Source organism: Cololabis saira, chromosome 20 (genome assembly GCF_033807715.1).
Source record: "Cololabis saira isolate AMF1-May2022 chromosome 20, fColSai1.1, whole genome shotgun sequence".
NCBI lineage: Eukaryota > Metazoa > Chordata > Actinopteri > Beloniformes > Belonidae > Cololabis > Cololabis saira.
In genome coordinates, this window is record NC_084606.1 from 21,551,985 (window position 1) to 21,570,306 (window position 18,322).

The window sequence follows — 18,322 nt, forward strand, 5'->3', positions numbered from 1 at the left end:
AACTGTGTCTACACGCTGCAATGATTAACACCGTCAGGGACAGTTGGCAACATTCATCCATTGCAGACTCTGTTATTAGGCTACAGCGTCACGACAGAACCAACAAATCCAGTAAGAGTAGAGGGGGGCTGTATGTTTATGCTCATAACAACCATAGTCAGTTACTGCTTTCCGGACCTACAGTATAATATACGACTGTTTAATGCAGGCCCAATAACCTTCCTAAGGAGTTTACTGTGGCTATAAAAGCCGTGTCTATATTCCTCCGAATAGGAACTCTGCTTTTAGACATTGGCATGGCAGCATTAGCTTACAGCAGACCATGTATCCTGATGTTGTGAGTATAATAGTTGGGGACTTCAACCACATGGATTTACAACCAGTGCTCCCTATATTCCACTATCACGTAAAGTGTACTACCAGTAGGGTTGCCACCCGTCCCGTAAAATACGGAATTGTCCTTTATTTGAGAAAAAAATGTTGCGTCCCGTATTGAACTAATACGGGACACGATTTGTACCGTATTTTCTTTAACTTTTACACCATATTCTAGTTGAATTATTGAAATAAATTAACTTTTACACCATATTCTAGTTGAATTATTGAAATAAATTAACTTTTACACCATATTCTAGTTGAATTATTGAAATAAATTAACCTTTACACCATATTCTAGTTGAATTATTGAAATAAATTAACTTTTACATCATATTCTAGTTGAATTATTGAAATAAATTAACCTTTACACCATATTCTAGTTGAATTATTGAAATAAATTAACCTTTACACCATATTCTAGTTGAATTATTGAAATAAGTTAACTTTTACACCATATGCTAGTTGAATTATTGAAATAAATTAACCTTTACACCATATTCTAGTTGAATTATTGAAATAAGTTAACTTTTACACCATATTCTAGTTGAATTATTGAAATAAGTTAACTTTTACACCATATTCTAGTTGAATTATTGAAATAAGTTAACTTTTACACCATATTCTAGTTGAATTATTGAAATAAATTAACTTTTACACCATATTCTAGTTGAATTATTGAAATAAATTAACTTTTACACCATATTCTTCACCTGTAGGCTATATTATACATCTGGGCTGATGTGGACATACAAGCATAGGAGGATATTTCAGCTGCTATATGGTTGTCTGTCTGTACAGTCATGCAAGTTCAATGCTATTAAAGCACTTTAAACTTTAAATCAAAGCATTTTGTTTTTTTATATAAAAATGTTATATAAAAATAAACACATTTTTATTCAGTTTAGAAGTTTCTGGGCTTTTTTCTTTTGGCTCCTGCGCTGCTGAAATCAGGGCGTCCCTTATTTCTATTTCTGAAAGGTGGCAACCCTAACTACCAGACGTGCTAAAACTCTGGGCAAGGTTTTTACCAACATCAAGCTGGGCTACACGGTTAGCCCACTACCACTTAGTCCAGGGGTTCTTAACCTTTCTGACCTTGGGGCCCAATTTTTTCAGTACAGAGTGGCCCGAGGCCCGTTAAATATTAACACTGTATAGCAGCAAAGGTCCAGAACACCATAATAAATATGTATATATATATATATATATATATATATATATATATATATATATATATTATATATATTCAAGTAGCCTCATAGTTGTATCAACATCTGCATCTGACTGTTATATTAAAAAAGTACATATTTGCCCATTAACATGTGTAACTTCAATTACACATTTTTTTCTCTTAAAAATAAAATAAATAAATAAGATTTTATTTTATTTTTCAAATGCTATCTTATTTTATTTCTTTACCAGCAGTTTGAATTTCCCCTTTTCTTTGTTAATTGTCTCAACACATTTTTATAATAAATTAATATAAACACATCTTAACAATTTAAAAGTTTTGCAGTTTTTCTTTCTTCCCCTTAATCTTATGCCCTCACTTTCTGTCGTTCAGTGAGAGAACTGAGCTCTAATTTCTCCTGCCAGGACTTTAAATCTGGGCTGGATGGTGTCAGGTTCTCATGCACATGAGAAGGTGCTGGTGAACCTGGAACGATATTTAGTTTTAATTATGTTCATTGTGGAGAAAGCTGCTTCACAGCTGAAATGTGGACCCAAACATGTTTAAGATGGTCAGCTTATTTTCTGTGACTTCAGTTCAGACTTGAGTGAAAATGTTTGATGAAAAACTTTGTGTTTTGTTTCAGTGGCGTTTTACTTTCGCACTTTGAACGCCACGGTCTCTGAACGCATGACACTGGTTTTGTCCCAGTGGGTAAACTGAACCAGGATGAATTTGTCCATTCTGGGTTGAACTTCCCTTTCCACCTGTTAGGCTTCTCATCTCTGTAAGAGTCAAGCTAATTACTTACTAAGTAACTTACTAAGTTTTATTTACATTAATAAGTTGTCAGGACTGCGCGTGTCGGATTTCATCCGAGCCTGATCATCTGAGACGGGCAGAACCCGCAGCTCTCTGGCCGCTGCAGCAGAGTCACTTTCCGATGCTTTTGCGAGCCCGAACAACAGTCCAGTCCAGCAGACACATCTACATGTAAATCCTTCAGCAGTAACGACGGAGCCCACCGCCCGAGCGGCACCGACCTCCCCGGCTGCGCGGACGAGTCAGGATAAATGATCACGCCGCGCTCGCTCGCTCTGGGCGCAGACCCAAGTAATCGATCCCTGATCCTGGCGGATCTAAACCTACTCTGTGCAAAATGAAGGATTTTCTCTATAAATACACACCATTTCTCTTACTATTACACCTAGAGCTAGCTGAGGGTCTTCTTCTCCTCATTTGGTCGGGAGTTGCTATGCAGTCCCGCGGCCCCCGCGGCCCACATGTACAAAACTGATTTCTTTTCGCGGCCCACTAGATGGCGCTCGCGGCCCAAGTGTGGGCCGCGGCCCTATGGTTAAGAATCACTGACTTAGTCCAAACCTACACCCCACCTCAATCCCTCTGGGAAAATGCTCTTACCCCCACCAAGACTGGCTGATAGAGCCTCCCAGCAGCTGCAGGACCGCTAACGGAACCAACGAGGGCATTTTCAAGCATCAATACCTAGAAGTGTTTACATACACTGTGCTACATAAAGACCTGCACATAAACTGTTACAGCAAATAAACACATCTGGGTCTGTCCAAATCAGAAGTCCCAGATTACTGGAAAGGTCCAGAGGCCGCTAAAGGAGAACAATGCCCTCATATCTTGTGACACAGCTCTCTATAGTATGACCCGGGAAAACCTGAACATGGGAAACACAAAGGTGGAGGGACAAACTCCACCAAACTGAAAACCCCTGGACAGCAACAACAGCAGGCAGGTGTGGCAGGCAGTCCAGAACCTCACCAATTTCAGGCCTTGGCCTTGGAACTACTGAGGGTGATACTTTGTTGACAGAGCAATTGAAGCTTTTCTTTGCCCACTTTGAATGGGAGTTACCAGAAAGAGGTGTGGCCTGGTCCCCTGGGAGGATGCGGTTTTGAGGAGGCCCCCACATCTCCACAGCTCTCAGCCTCAGCTCTTCTCAGGGATGGAACCCCTATAACTTCACCCCTTGTCCACTCCAGGAGCACTTTTTTCCATCTCAGGGGGGTGATGAGTCTTCCTACCAGGACATGGTGGAGCAGCTGTTGGTGTGGTTCAGAGAGGGCAACCTGCTCCTGAACATGTCAAAGACAAAGGAGTGAGTTATTGCTTTCGGGGAAGTAAAGTCAAATATTCAACCCATACTCGTCAGTGGGGACTGTGTGGACAGGGCTCCTCCACGCTGAAGAAGACCTGACCCTGGGTGCGAACACCACAGAACTGATAAAAAAAAGGCACAGCAGAGACTCTACTTCCTGAGAATCCTCAGAAAGAACATCATCGCCCGGAGACTGCTGGTGTCTTTCTACCGCTCCACCTTAGAGAGCATCCTCACTTACTGCCTCCATGTGTGCTTTTCCAGCTGCATTCCTGCACAAAAGAAAGAGCTTCGGAGGGTCATCGAGACTGCTGAGGAAATTTTTATTTGTCATCTCACCATCCTGGAGGATCTAGACATTTTCCGGTGAATCCAACCCAAGCCAACCCAAAATATCATAAAGGACACGTGCCACCCAGATCAGTCGCTGTTTGAACTGCTAGCATCAGAGGAACAGCACAGAGCCATTAAACAACAACAAATACACTGAAAAACACTTTTTATCCCACAGCTGTATGGGCTTTAAACACCACAACATAATGTTCAAATGAATGTGCAGCGAGGGATCTGTGCTGTTTTTCCAAGAGAATTACTTTAAAAAGTATACAGTATAATACACCTCTCTGGAATACTTTTCAATCAGTGATTGAACTGGTGACAGTGTGTCAGGACTGTGTATCTATCAAAGGCTTAATATTTCCAAGTAAGGTTCTGTGGTAGAAAATAACTTAAAAAAAACCCAAAAAACAAAAACATCTACGGTGAATAATATTTTGAAAAGATTAAAAGAGTCCAGGGAAATCTCAGTGTATAAAAGGCCAGGGCCGGAAATAACTGTTGGAAGTGAATGACCTTTCAGCTCTCAAGCAGCGCTGCATGAGAAACCGTCATGCCACCGTGATCAATATAGCCACACGATCCTTGGGACGACTAGAAAAACCATTAGCACTCAACACAGACTGCTGCTGCATCCAGAAACATAACCTGCAATTGTATTACACGCAGAGGAAGCCATGCATCAATTTTGTACAGAAATGCTGCTGACTTCTCTGGTGAAGAGCTCATCCCATCTGGACAGAAAGACAGTGGACGTGTGTCATGTGGTCAGATGTATTGATGTTTTGTGCGGTCCTTTGTTGGCTTTTTTTGGGTAAAAGGGGATGTCAGGTTTAATTTTCCAAAAGTGAGAAAGTAAATCTAAAACTTTTGGTAGTCTAAAGTGACATTAGTGCGAAGGCAGCATTGACTTAAAGATGTATGATGGAAATTTTGGAGACGTATGCCACCGTTAAGGTGATATCTTTCCCCTTTATGTCAGTGTGTAATGCCAGACTACATTCTGTACCACTCAAAAGAGCGTGACGTTGCCGACACAAGTGTGCACATGCTTGACTGACCTCCCCGCAGCCCAGACTCCTATTGAGAATATGTGGAGAATCAGAGGACAACTACGAACTACTGAGTGGCTGGAAACTGTGTTCGGCAAGGGTGGACAAAGAATCCTCATTCAAAACACCAACCATTTATAACTGGAGGAAAGCAAAAGAAACAGCAAGTTTGACAATGGGTGAGAGTGGCACAATAGTGAACGGGTCATCTAAGGATGTACTGTAGCATCATACAGATTTAGGGAAAAATGTATATGAATCATCTTTATAATAAAATCAACAACCTACTGTATATGCTATTTCTGCAGTTTTTAACTACCAGAATGTTTTAACATATTCTACTTTGACAGGTACACAAAATTTCCTTCTTAAACCACAGATTTGGTTGGAGTTGAACTCTGATACTTTTTGCTTAATTGTAAACGGTTAATTTCACAAATGATGTTCTTGCCATTTAAACTTCAAATGTAATAGTTAAAAAACACAAGACTGGAGTTTAACGCTTCACTGTGACCTGCTTACCAGTTTTTCTTGTCTTCTCTACCACATTGAATTCACTTTTCATACAGGCTGCGCATTATTTCAGCCCAACTTTATATTTCCCCCGTATTCAAAAGAGGTGTGCTGTTTTTGTTCTCGTCAAGGAAAAAAACAAAAAAAACTGTATGGGCTGCAGCCTGCTGAGTGCAGGCAGTTGGTTGCATACACAATGCCTTCGCTGAGCACTGCTGCCATCTGGCACGGATGTCAGATATCACTACCATCGGACTATTTGCTTAAGGGAGTATGTCAAACTTTGTCACGTGTTCCCTTTCTTTCAAGCTCCACTTACTGTTAACAATGTGAAGCAAAACTAAAAGTACTTTCTGTTGAATTGGTACCTAGATGTTCTTTTAGTGGCTTAAATTTAAGATCATAACAAACTTCTCAGCACCACTATAAACCAACTCCCCAGCCTGCAATCTTAAGAACATTCATGAAGTTTGTTTCCATGGTTGCCGCCAGTGAGTGGCAATGAAATAAAAGCTTTCAGCTTATAAAAATCATGTGTGCTTTCTACCTGCGACTGAACATCAAGCTGAAAGGTATAAGGGAGCGTCTGCTTGCCTTTATCACTAATGGGCCCCAAACTGCAACGCTTAGACTGAATATGAATGTACCTCCGGTGAATTATTAATGTAGTGGTGCGCTTCGTATTCTGCCTGGCACTTCCAGAGGTGATCCACCTCCCACGCGGATTGGAAGCTGTCACCCGTAATTGGAGAAATCACGACAGCATGGAGTTAAGTGCTCCACAGTCCCTGGGTGAAGAATATGACGGAGCGCACTGCAGCACCAAGAGGTGGGAACATTTTACTTTATGGGTTTTTCATGCTACATATATATTTTTTTCCCGCCATACCTCCTCGTATATTATTTTTCTTTGTCTCTTTCCATTTATTTACCTCATGCTGGAGTCATAGTTAACTTAAATTGACCAGAAAATGATTTTCTGAGGATTTCATCTTCAGTGAGCAATGAAGAAGACATGCTGGGAGCCGTCGTTCGAGTCGTTGCAAAGAATTCAGATGACAGTGTTCACTCGTGTCTCCAGATTCACAGCGGCGGCTCTCGTTTTTACCTTTGACCTGGACTACAACCCATGTTTTCCTTTTAACATATTCCACAAACTGTGTGAGGTGAACCGCATCTGATAAAAACATCGAGGTATCGCGGAGGGCGGCGTTCATGAAGCCTCTGCGGTGCATTTTTCTGACAGAGTGACAACTCTGTGCAAAGCATGTGGATCTCCGGTCCCGGCGAGTGCCCAGGGCGCCATCAAAGCGACAGCTGATAGCGCGCAGCCCCAGCATCCCAGATGGAGGCAACGTTGCTGGCAGAGCAAGGAGCTCCTGTAGTCTTGTTGGCCTTTAGAAAAGGCAACCGTCATCTTCCTGACAGGGGCAAGATTGCAATGTTTTACTCCGGACCAACTGTGGTATGTGGTGTATGGTCCGTGGTCCAGCTGTGGGAGAATAATCCCGACAGTCGCTCTTGGAGGTCAATTTGTCTATCAAACAAAACTTCTGTGATTTTTGAGAGGTTTAGGATCATAACAGTCTGGCGCGATCCACTGACAGGGTCAAAGGGTGAAATCCGCAAAGTTTTGTCATCTGTAGCATCTTGTAACGATAAGTAAAGCTTGATGTGGCAACGGTTGACAAAATTTGATAAGAACCCAAAACTGGGGCAGGGATTGTTGCTCTGCCTCACAGGAGCGCTCACTTTTGTCAAGAGGAACCACGTGCAGTCTGTTTTTAGCTCTGCAATTGGAACTTAATCAGTATAATCCATTCATTGGATTATGATGCCTTTGCTTAGTGACAAACCATCTGTGTTAGAAGGTGCCTTTTGTGTTCGAATTAAAGTTGACCTTTCATTTCTTGTTAATCTGTTTCACTAATGTTGATTGCTTATATTTAACAGATTTATTTAGTCTTTATTCACAAATTTCCCTTTTAACCTAACTAATGACTTCACCCTCAGCACAAACATATGCTACCCCACTTCTATGTACAGACTCCACAGAACACACGATTCCCAAAGACAAGCACATCCTTTCACTTCCTTAAGGGGAACGGCGCCATATTGAGGCCGATGCAAGAGGTGTCTCTGAAATGCAAGTGCATCGTCATGAAAAAGACATGAGAAAGCAAGTAGAAATACATGACACAAATTAATTGGGAAAGAAAAAAAAGAGGAACAATAAGTACAACTTAATGGCTGTTAGTTGAGGAATTGAAGGTTTATGATTGACATCTGGGTGTTTGCACGCAGCAAAGCTCCTATAAAACCTCAACATCTCTTCACAGAGTAATTGAAAATATTGAAATTTAAAATGTATACATCACATTTTAAATTTACAGGAAGCTGCATTTACTCCATTTAGCCACAGTGAGAAGAGAACACAGTTGGAGCAGGAAGGCAGTGTAATTTATCACCTTGGGCTGTGGAGATGATGAGATTCAGAATAATTCATGCAGATGCTGACTTTTTTCTTTTTTTTCACTTTTCCATGAAATATATTTGGCAGCATGTGATATGCCTGTTTAGTTTTAAAAGATGTGTATATAAAATACTGAAAACCTTGTAACTGCTTTACTGACAAACCTGGTGGGATCACTGTACATAAACACTAACCAGCCACTTTATTAGTATATACATACACTCACCACTTTATTAGTATATACATACATTCCCCACTTTATTAGGTTTACTAGGTCTACCTAAGAGGCTGGTGAGGGTACATTTAGTTCATTACATCTAAACATCCATTCATCTTTTATCCATAACCGCTTCTTCCTACTCAGGGTCACGGCATCTGCAGTCACTCGTCCATCCCGCGGCCACGAACTACACGTGATCACACTCATTTCTGTAGGCAATTTAAAATAATTAATTAAAAGAAGAAAAAAAAACTACACACATAGGGAAAACATGAAAAGCCCCAGCTGTCATTCACATCAAGAACCTTTTTGTTGTGAGGCAACAGTGCAAACCACCAAACTGCCCTACAGCTAAAACTCTAAAGATTGTATAGCCACACTTACACCTGGTGCTTGTGTGGCAAAAATAAAAATCACATGGAAATGACTTCATGATATGTGCTATTTTAATGCAGTTGCTGCACGGTGAGAACTTGCAGCATCTATTTCATTTTATTGTTATAGTTATGTATAAGATGACTCCGGCTGTCATTCTATAAACCGTACAAAGCGACAAAGTGTGAGTTTGGTCCTCCTGCGCGTCTTTTTCTCCTTTATTCTTAATAGATTCAAATGAATTCAGCCTTGCCAAGAGCAACTGACAGAGTTAAGTTATTTGTCCAGGGCCCACCGCTCTGTTTAGCTCATCTCTATACAAATTCAATTTCAATTTGAAAAGCAGACTCACTGTTGTTGCATGTTTGTCAAAAACATCAGCAGTAGTCTGAATAGTCCAGTGGGGGAGGCTGTGGCATGTGGCATTTTTGGAGCTGGTTGTTTCCCTGAAGAAAATCAGATCAAGCATTGTGACTGTCTCCCACACACACCTTGGGTTTAGAGCCGAATATAAATTCTTTCAAATTGTTGTGACAACAGAGGCTTGCCAGCAATAGCCTGAGTCTATATTTATGCCATTCCAGTTTGTGGTACAGTAGGTGTGGATTGTTATTTTCTTTAGCTGAGGGACAATCAGTTGTCTATACCCTGGATGCTTAATGAAGCATTTGTCTTCTTATAGGGGAATAGCTTGAACCGTTTTTAATTCTGAGAATAACAATAGATATGCAAAACAGGAGCAACTGTAGACTTTAAAAAAACATTTTTGAAATTCATATAATTTCATTTTAAAATACCAAAAAGAGAGCAGAAAAGCACTGTTTTCAACCATATTCTTTCAACTCTGTTCATAGCAGCTAGTTTTAAACAGAAGTGAAGCACGGAATAATGTTCTTTTGGCTTTCTTTTGATAAAGATAAAAAAACAAATAAGACATGAAATTTCAGTAAAACTATGCAATAATAATAATACCTCACATTTTCACCACAAGGTTGCAGCGATCTTTGAAGAAGCCTAAATGTGACATCACTGGCTTGACTGTGTTCTTCATTGGTTTCAATAGGTGTTGCTAGTTATATTTAATACTACAGTAGAAAAGATCGGAGGGGGCAACAATAAAAATGAGGAGGCTCATTTTGTATTATCCCTGGATGCTTACATGCATGTTGCAGAATAAAGGAGAACTGTATAGCTTTCTTTCATCACATTCATCTCTTTCATCTTTTATCAGGCGCATCTCCACCAGCAGGATCATTGACATGTGTTTCCATGACCAGGAACAGCCCTTCGAAAATGGCCTTCAGGAACTTTCACAGGGTGAAAAACCTTCCTGTAGTAGGAGAGCGACTCAGGTTGGCCAACAGGAACCTCCTGGTACGGAGTCTGCTAATCTGGATTTATATATTATGTTCAACACTCTCACATGAACATAAATTATGTGAACACAACTCATTTAAACCTACTGGACCAGAAACATTTACCTGTGAGTACGTTGGATGAAGTTGAATATTGAAAGATAAAAACGATAGATGAACCAATGCGTCAGTTAAGGTTGTATTACACCGTGATGTACTGCATGTCCAAAAAGCAAATAAAAATGCAAGTAGCATCCCTTGTTTATCTGTTTCTTCTTCTCTTTCTTATTTTGCTGCATTCTTGTGGCGCATTATCACCCCCTAGTGGTCCGCTGTGGGATTTGTTCAGTCAATGGTTCTTGTGTGACGCTACAACGTACAGACTTGCTGCTAAAAGGGCTGAGGAGACGATCAGCCCTGTTCGAGGTTCCTGCCTGGCAGGTTTACCCTGAACTCCTGCTGGAGGAAACGTCTCATTCTTTCTTCAAGCAAGCCACAGTTACTCCCAGATTGGCTAGCTGAATTGAAAGGCTCTAACTTGTCTTTGTTTTCCTCATAATTTTGTGACTCTTTTAAAAATGTAGCTTAATGTATTAATGCAATAGGTGTACATTTACTGTATGTGCTGCATTTCCACTTTAATCGGTACAGAGTTAGCATGTTAACGCCATTCCACCCCCTTCTTCTGCTGGGTGTTTCTCTTTTGAAATTGATATTACAGCTTTGCTTTCACCCACTTCAGAGATACAGTAAACTTTGGATGATGAGAGGTTTTCCGTGAAGTTAAAAATAAGAGAAACATAGTAGGCTAATTCCACTTTGATCTGGATCTGTGATGTCACGGTATCCTGCAAAATCTCAACAGTTGCTAAGGACAATTAAGGCAGCAGTTTGAGGGCTAGTTGTGTAAGTAAAGTCTGAAGGTGAGATTTAATAAAGTGCCTTGCGATCGACTGCAATCTCTTCAAGTTGTACCCTACCTCTGGCATGCTGACTGCTGGGATAGGCTCCAGCAGACCCCCGTGACCCCAAACATGATGAAGCAGGTGCAGATGGTCGATGGATGGACTTGATATTGTAAAAGAAGTGATTTCATAGAAATTTTCGGGGCCATGCTGTTCCCTGGATCAGGGCGGACAGCTCTGTGAGTGTATGAGAGACAAAGTGTTTAAAGGATGCTAGAGTTAGCAGTTTCTTTGTTCTTGGATGCAGTACAAATAAAGATTCTGGAACAACGCAAACAACTGTTTGTCAGCATTTTCAGGCTTCCTGGCAATGCCAGATGAAGAAAGAGTTGACAGAGAAAAAGACAGTGAATACATAAAAGAGGGATTCTGAAGAGTGAAACATCAGCAGAGGTTTTGATTCACTTATTGATCTTGGCAGACTGACACTCCCTCTCCTTCTTGACAGTCTCCTTTCCCCTCCCAACAGAAATCCATTTTTCACTTACATCAGCACAAAGGGGAGGAAAACAAGGCTTAGGGTTGATTATGAACTCAGCCCTGGTTCATGTGATATGCTTTGGTGGTCGGAGACTGAAAGAAATGAGGTTTGGAAAAAGAACAGAGTAGTTGCTAAACTTTATAAGGTCTTCTTTACAGACTGCCTGTTTTCTGTTCCCGATCTACAGTGCATCCGGAAAGTATTCACAGCGCTTCACTTTTACCACATTTTATGTTACAGCCATATTCCAAAATGGATTAAATTCATTTTTCTCCTCAAAATTCTACACACAACACCCCATATTGACAATGTGAAAAAAGTTGTTCCAAAAGTTTTGCAAATTTATTAAAAATAAAAAAACAAATCACATGCACATAAGTATTCACAGCCTTTGCCCTAAAGCTCAAAATTGAGCTAAGGCGCATGCTGTTTCCACTGATCAGCTTTGAGATGTTTCTACAGCTTAATTGGAGTCCACCTTTCGTAAATTCAGTTGATTGGACATGATTTGGAAAGGCACACACCTGTCTATACAGGACTGTCTCAGAAAATTAGAATATTGTGATTTTCTGTAATGCAATTACAAAAACAAAATGTCATACATTCTGGATTCATTACAAATCAACTGAAATATTGTAAGCCTTTTATTATTTTAATATTGCTGATCATGGCTTACAGCTTAAGAAAACTCAAATATCCTATCTCAAAAAGTTAGATATAAATATTATGGGAATCTCAATCTTAAACTCTAAGCCATAATCAGCAATATTAAAATAATAAAAGGCTTGCAATATTTCAGTTGATTTGTAATGAATCCAGAATGTATGACATTTTTGTTTTTTTAATTGCATGACAGAAAATAAAGAACTTTATCACAATATTCTAATTTTCTGAGACAGTCCTGTATAAGGTCCCACAATTGACAGTGCATGTCAGAGCACAAGCCAAGCATGAAGTCAAAGGAATTGTCTGTAGAACTCCAAGACAGGATTGTCTCGAGGCACAAATCTGGGGAAGGGTACAGAAAAATGTCTACTGCTTGAAGGTTCCAATGAGCACAGTGGCCTCCATCATCCGTAAATGGAAGAAGTTTGGAACCACCAGGACTCTTCCTAGAGCTGGCCGGCCGTCTAAACTGAGTGATTGGGGGAGAAGGGCCCTAGTCAGGGAAGTGACCAAGAACCCTATGGTCACCCTGTCAGAGCTCCAGTGTTCCTCTGTGGAGAGAGGAGAACCTTCCAGAAGGACAACCATCTCTGCAGAAATTCACCAATCAGGCCTGTATGGTACAGTGGCCAGACGGAAGCCACTCCTTAGTAAAAAAGCACATGACAGCCCGCCTGGAGTTTGCCAAAAGGCACCTGAAGGACTCCCAGACCATGAGAAACAGAATTCTCTGGTCTGATGAGACGAAGATTGAACTGTTTGGTGTGAATAGCAGGCGTCGTGTTTGGAGGAGACCAGGCACCGCTCATCACCTGGAGAACACCATCCCTACAGTGAAGCACGGTGGTGGAAGCATCATGCTATGGGGATGTTTTTCAGTGGCAGGAACTGGGAGACTCAGGATAGAGGGAAAGATGAATGCAGCCATGTACAGAGACATCTTGGATGAAAACCTGCTCCAGAGCACTCTTGACCTCAGACTGGGTCGATGGTTCATCTTTCAGCAGGACAACGACCCGAAGCACACAGCCAAGATTTCAAAGCAGTGGCTTCAGGACAACTCTGTGAATGTCCTTGAGTGGCCCAGCCAGAGCCCAGACTTGAATCCGATAGAACATCTCTGGAGAGATCTGAAAATGGCTGTGCACCGACGCTTCCCATCCAACCTGATGGACCTTGAGGTGCTGCAAAGAGGAATGGGCAAAACTGCCTAAAGACAGGTGTGCCAAGCTTGTGGCGTGAGATTCAAAAAGCTTGAGGCTGTAATTGCTGCCAAAGGTACATCAACAAAGTATTGAGCTAGGCTGAGAAACGCTGTGAATACTTATGTACATATGATTTCTTTGTTTTTTATTTTTAATACATTTGCAAAAACCTCAAACTTTTTTCACGTTGTCATTATGGGGTGTTGTGTGTAGAATTTTGAGGGGAAAAAATGAATTTAATCAAATTAAGAATAAGGCTGTAACATAGCAAAATGTGGAAAAAGTGAAGCGCTGTGAATACTTTCCGGATGCACTGTATGATAGCTTGGGATTTAAAAAGTGTTTTTTGGACCCATAGTGTATATTTTGTTGTTAATGCCTTGGTTGCCATTACCAATCCCTGTACAGGGGACCTGGGACCCTTCAAGTGTTAGATGATCAAATTTTGAACACATCCGATCCATGATTAGGTCATAAGGTGCATTAATATGCAACTTTGGTTCACTGCAGTTGACTTGACAGTCAATGTGAACTGCCTCGAACTTCAGTGGTGTATAAAAAGAATGCAGTGAGGTCAGATACATTTTGCTATAATGTGAGCGAGCTCACACCAGCGGTTTATCTTGAACTAAAAGCTGTCGAAGCAACATTTTTGAAAAGATAACATTTGATTTCCTGATTTTTTTTTTTTCTTTACAGAAAATAGCGGAAATCTAAAGGCTTAAAAATAATCCTTATTTGGAGGGGGGGGGGGGGTCATTGTCAGCATGATACCCTGATCTCCCCCTCCCTGTTTTATTGTTTGTTAATGTTTTTATCAGGGTCGGGAGGAGGAACCAAATCACCCGCGTTCCCTCGCCGGCCTGGGATAGGTGGGTCGCGATGCCCGGGCCTGGCGGGGCCCGCCGCGCAGCCTGGGGTGCCTTCTGGCGGTGCTGGACCCCCCGGGGAGGGGGAAACGGTGCGTGATTGTGCGTCTTTGTCGGTGAGAATGCGGTATGAAAGGGTCCTGCCATGGAGGATTTGGGCCTCCATTGGCAAGACAACAAAATATAATAATTTATTGATATTATTCGCTGGCTGTGGGTTGCCTCCCACCCTCTTCTCGTCCTCTGTGGGGTTGCTGGTGGCCTGGGTTCCGGGTTCTTCCTTGTCGGCCTCTGGTCTCGCGGGTGGCAGGGTTGCCTCCCCCCCCTCCCCCACTATAGATACACTTCAGGAGGAGCTTTGATAGGATTATTACACACACACACACACACACACACACACACACACACACACACACACACACACACACACACACATACACATAGCCACATAGACATATACACACACACACTCACACACACATACATATATATATATTCATACATGCACACATACACACACATAGCCACACATATGCATACACAGACACACACACACACTTAGCCACACATACATATACACGCTCACACACACACATACAGCCACTCAGTCATATACATATACACACACACATACACACACAGCCACACACACAGCCACACAAACATATACACACACACACAGACACACACACATAGCCACACAGACATGTACATACATACACACACATATAATCATATACATACATACACGCACACACACACACACATAGACACACACACTGGCTTGTTCACCTGCATGCTTGCTCTGTAGTTTTTGGGGTTAGTTAATCGTGATAGCTTAGCTTAGACTGTGATCGGATCTTGAGATTTGGGTCGATTGCTGCTCTTCTTTTGGTCGGCTCCGTGTCGGTTTTGTGTTTCGTTTGTGGTTTTAGTTGCAGATTTCCAGTGCTTGACGTGTGCCTCCGTGTGTTCTTGCTTCATGGATTGGCAGTGGATGTAATGTATTTTAGTTGTGCTGACATCAATTCAGTAGCTTGTGTGGGTGTGTTACTGGTAGCCTGTGTGTAGCACATGATGGGATTTTGGTCGGGCTGCAAGTGTAATACTGTAAGTATCATACTGACCCATGTTTGAGTGACTGTCTGAAACGTAGACTAAAATATAGCATTTGAGACCTGTTGCTGTTCCCCATGTGTCTAAATGAACAGCATACTTGGCTTTTACACCGTCGTTTACACCGTGTCATAACTGCATTCGAGCGTCCGACTATCGCGTCGAGCTGCGTGACATCGGACGCTCTCTGTCCACACTGAAACTGTTAAACTCGCAGCCAGTTAGGACAGTCCAATAGAAAATAAAGCAATGGAATTGATTTTGTCGCTGACGCTCGCTCGCATCGCATGGGACACGCTTTAATAGTGTACGGAGCGGGCTCTTCTGCCTGGAGCGAGGCTTTGTGGCCTCCCCTGCTACACGTCATTCAGGCAGCCAATCAGCACAGAGCCTCATTATCATAGCCTCCCCGCCACTCAGAATCCCTCATAGAGAAGGAGGTTAGAAGCAGTAAAAATAAAGACATGGCCCGGACGCTGAATTTCTAATTTTTGTAGAAAAAACAAGCTTTTGATTGTTTTTAAGACATTCAATGCCTGTTTAAAATATACATTAAATGCCATAATAGGTCACCTTTAAACCAGAATGGAGGTACAATGGCACATTCCCACACAGTGCGGGAAAGTTCCTACCTCTGTTTTTCTACATTTCCAAGAAATATTGTGAGTTTCATTTGATGAAATCTCACAGATGTATGGTAATATCTGTCTATAATTTTATAATGTGTGGATTCCCTCTCACCTCCATTACATACTTTCCACATCCTGCCAGAATATCCACCCATTTCTCATGTGTAAAGTTTGTTCTCAGGTCCAGCTCTTCCACAGCAACTTCACATTAGAGAATCCCCACTTACTGAAAAACTTGTTTGTAAAATTGTGAAGCTGTGTAGCCCCCTTTTGATACATTCAAGTGGTCCATAAAAATCTTCCAAACAGTTACCAATTTGAGATTTCACACAATATGTAATTTGTAAATACTTCCACAAATGTTATCTTTCAAGTTTAAATTGAACGGTTAGTTCCGCATCAGATGTAAATTGTCCATTTCTGTACAAGTCTCATACGGTGTATATTCCTCAGCTTCCAATACACTGACGTGAATATCAGGGTATAACCACAGTAAGGTATGTGGATATTGGGACACCTTGCTCTTTTTATGTATTCCGGCCTATAAAGGATTAACGCTTCTAAAATGAAGCAAGTAATAATGCAAAGTACAGCACAGGTCAGACCATGAAACTGATAGTCTTAATCTTTGTTTTTGTTTTTGTCATTGTCCATAACATCTTTACTCCCAACTGTACCCTAATTTTAACATAAGTGGGGAATTTATGGTTAGAAATGGTCACAAAGGATTTTATATACTGTAGTTCTAATCTACTGATGTTGAACACTTAAGTTAGAACACTTATGGGAACCCCTAAAACACTTAGGGGGTCCCAAGATGCCAAACTGCATTTTAAGTTAAGTCATGACTCATGACCACCAATGTATTGCATTCTTGGTAAACATACCCCCAACTGCCCAACAATTTTGCAAACAGAGCTTTCAAATTTTATAAAGAATTCCCTGCTGGATGATCATTCGATTGTCACTTTTCTCAATTGGCTTTTATTTATTCAGCATATAAATCAGAAAAAATATGTCCAAAGAAGCAAGAGACAATTTGCCATATCATGCTGCTTTGGACAAGCAACATTTCACCGTGGTATGCTTCAGAGTACAATTTTGACTAGTAAAATTGATTGATCAGATTACTGTGATACACACATTTGAAAACTGTTTGCAACAGGTTTAATATTTTGATTGTAAAATTGTGTTTGAAATTGTATGAGGGAGAGGTTGCTGGTGGCATCCAGTAATTATATCTTATGCATTGGTATTAGACCTCTAATGTATGTGTTCTGCTTAACAACAATGGTGTGTGGTACAAGATGAATATTACGTTTTAGCTCAAAGTATTACAGTGTCACTTCAGGCTGATGAAGAATTGGGGCATGAATGGGACTTTTTCCATAAAAATGTGTTCATATACATGAGCACACTGGCCAGATCAGTCTTTTCACACAAACCTGTGTGGAAGAGATTTCTAGACATCTCGAAAAAAGTGCTATAGTGAGTTGAATAGTAAATGACTCATAAAATAATCCCACAAATGCTGTCTGTGTGATATCTTTGAATAAGCAAAAAGTGGTAACCGCGAGCAAAAATCTTACACTGTAAGCTTAAATTAGATGAAAAAGGCGGGGGTGGACATTATCAAATGGGGAAAACTGACCTAATACTTCATAGCCTTGTTACATTATATTGCATCATATTTTAAATTGATACCTGATGCCTTTTCCATTACAAAAGGTTACTTCAAATGACTAACATGGGTCATAGATTGAGTCTTTAATGCAAAAAATGTCAAGTGGAAGGATCTTTATACAATACTCTAATTCAAGGTTTCAAGGAGCTGTATCCCAGCACACATTCACACATGAGAAAGCACGAATTATGCACTCAAGTCCCACTCATGGCTTGTATTGAGAAAAATGAAATGACAAAAACAGTTATTTTTTTGTTATTTATTCTGGAAATATCATTTTTTGTGCTCCATAGAGAAAGACCAAAACAATATTGATTTAAACTAGTAATGTGTTACCACAATCCTGAACTTGCATCTCCCAACTAATAATATCTTTCTGTTTCAAGTAATACTAGAAAAAATGGGGGAAAAAAAGAGACATGTTGTTTGCTGCTATACAGCCATGATCAAAACAACCTCCATGTGAAGCCTGTTAAGTATTGAATGCTCAATTATTTTTTGCCCTGCTCTTTGGAAACCATCGCCATTATGCATCTACATGGTACAATTAATGTCTCTAAAGATAACATTTGGTAACAGGAGGCATTATTCTGACTTTGTGGTTGTCTGCGTTTTGTGTTTTAGCGTAACGAGATAATGCAGTACAGTGATTTTAGATAGCTACATAAATTTCATAAACATACATTTTCCTTAATCCTTGGAC